The sequence below is a fragment of the Oratosquilla oratoria genome, chromosome 1 (assembly GCF_046742065.1).
Source record: "Oratosquilla oratoria isolate Oo_2021 chromosome 1, ASM4674206v1, whole genome shotgun sequence".
Lineage (NCBI taxonomy): Eukaryota > Metazoa > Arthropoda > Malacostraca > Stomatopoda > Squillidae > Oratosquilla > Oratosquilla oratoria.
The window spans coordinates 64,689,931-64,692,430 of record NC_134777.1 but is presented as its reverse complement, the minus strand read 5'-3'; positions in this window follow the sequence as shown (position 1 = coordinate 64,692,430).

Here is a 2,500-nt window from a genome sequence, read left to right as displayed (position 1 = left end):
GTACATAGATAATATGTGTCTGGTAACCCTTCAAGCCTTCCTGGGGACTTGCCGTGTATTTTGTAGTTAGATCTATACTTGGATGATTAAAGCCAAGATCTTCGCCCGAGTTTCCTTTGCCACCAATTTCAAATATAGAGTACCACCACCTACATTATATATATATATATATATATATATATATATATATATATATATATGTGTGTGTGTGTGTGTGTGTGTGTGTGTGTGTGTGTGTGTGTGTGTGTGTGTGTGTGTGTGTGTGTGTGTGTGTGTGTGTGTGTGTGTGTGTGTGTGTGTGTGTGTGTGTGTGTGGTGACCTTAAAAAAACGGGCACCCGCTCACGCTTTTTTTTATATATTCTTCATTCATTCATTAATCACTCTTATTTTGCAGGACATAACAGAAGCAACGCCTGTAAACACAACTCGATTTCAATGGGAGCTCCAACAAAAAATGCACTGTGTCAAACATTACTACAAGACAGACTCGTTTAAGAAAGTATAGGAGACTTTCATACATCAATTCAAATGTGAAGAAGCCCCCTCCAAAAGCATAATTCAGGACTTAGTGAACCATTTCGAGAATTATGGGACAGTGGAGAACCTCAATGAAGCCAGTGACAACCGTCCAAGCCATTCAGGACGCCTCCAGGAAGTGTACAGCTGAGCTGGTCGAGAGCGTGAATGAGCCAGTTCAGCAGAGTCCGAAACGCTATGTGCGCAAGCAAAGTCAGTCCCTCAGTATATCCCATTGAGATTTGCAGGAGAGTTCTAGTAATGAATGTAAAGTCCTACCCATACAGAATACAGACGAAGCAGACCCTTACATCCTCAGACAAGGAGCCTCAGACGAAGCTCACTTCCATCTTGAAGGAAAGGTAAACTTGAATACAAATGCCTTTTGGGGACCTTCAAACCCAATGAGACAGCCACCCATCCTCTACATTCCCCTAAGTGCACGGTATGGACTGCAATCTCAGCCAGAGGCATCATCGGACCATTCTTCATCGATGAATCTGGCGCGACAGTGACAGTCACCAAAGAGCGGTCTGTTGAGATCCTCAAAACTTTCAAGAGTGAGCTACTGACCCTAAACCCGTCGCTTATGGGAAATTTCTGGTTCCAGCAAGATGGAGCAAGCTCTTACACCTCAAATCTGTCTCGAGATTGGCTGAAAGAAAACTTTGGTGGCTGTGTGATGAGTCTCAAGACCAATTTTTAGTGGACACCTCACAGCCCAGACCTTAGCCCTCCAGAGTTCTTTCTCTGACTACCTTAAAGAGAGTAACGAAACTTAAGGGAAGAGATCAGAGCCATTGTTCAGTCGGTTTGTAAGGACGTCATGGACAACTTTGTAATGCGCCTCAAAAAATGCACGGAGCACAATGGAGGCCATCTCGAACACATGCTGTAGAATAAAGAAGAAAAGTTCAGACTCTCATGTTTTGACGTGATGTTTTAAACACGATAAACTAGTTATCACCAAAGATTCATTAAATTCTTTCAGTAAATTAAGAAATCAGCCCTATCAAAACTTGATGTTCATCATTTTGCGGTCACCCTGTGTGTATATATATATATATATACATATATATAGATATATATATATACATATACATATATAAATATATATATATATAAACATATATATATATATATATATATATATATATATATATATTATCAACCATAATGCACTCTCATTCTAAGCCATCAACATCGGAAGAACCGTGAAGGCACATGTAGAAATTTAAACGTGGTACGCCCGTGGACTCGAACCAACGGCAGCAAGCATGTGACCAGTGCCATAGTGACTTAGACTAATACATCATCAAGAGATATATAAGTGGAGCGCAACTTTTCCTATATATTTGTATGCTCGAGTTACATACACATACACGAAAGCTTGCGTTCAACCCATCTCCACTATGATAGTTCATTGGTAACTATACGAACGCGGGAAAGTATTTGTACAACACTGAATGAATCCCAGTGACTAGAGATATATTTCTACCAACCACAATGCACTTTAATTCTAAGTCATCAACATCGGAAGAACCGTGGAGGTACATGCAGAAATTGAAACGTGGTACGCCCGAGGACTCGAACCAACAGCGGCAAGCACGTGACCAGTGCCGTAGTGACTTAGACTAATACACCATCAAGAGAGATATAAGTGGAGCGCAACTTTTCTTATATACTTGTATGCTCGAGTTACATACACATACACGAAAGCTTGCGTTCAACCCATCTCCATTATGATAGTTTATTGGTAAGTATACGAACGCGGGAAAGTATTTGTACAACACTGAATGGGACTCAGTGACTAGAGATACATTTTTATTTGTCACAATGCACTTTAATTCTAAGCCATCAACATCGGAAGAACCGTGGAGGCACATGCAGAAATTGAAACGTGGTACGCCCGAGGACTCGAACCAAAGGCGGCAAGCACGTGACCAGTGCCGTAGTGACTTAGACCAATACACCATCAAGAG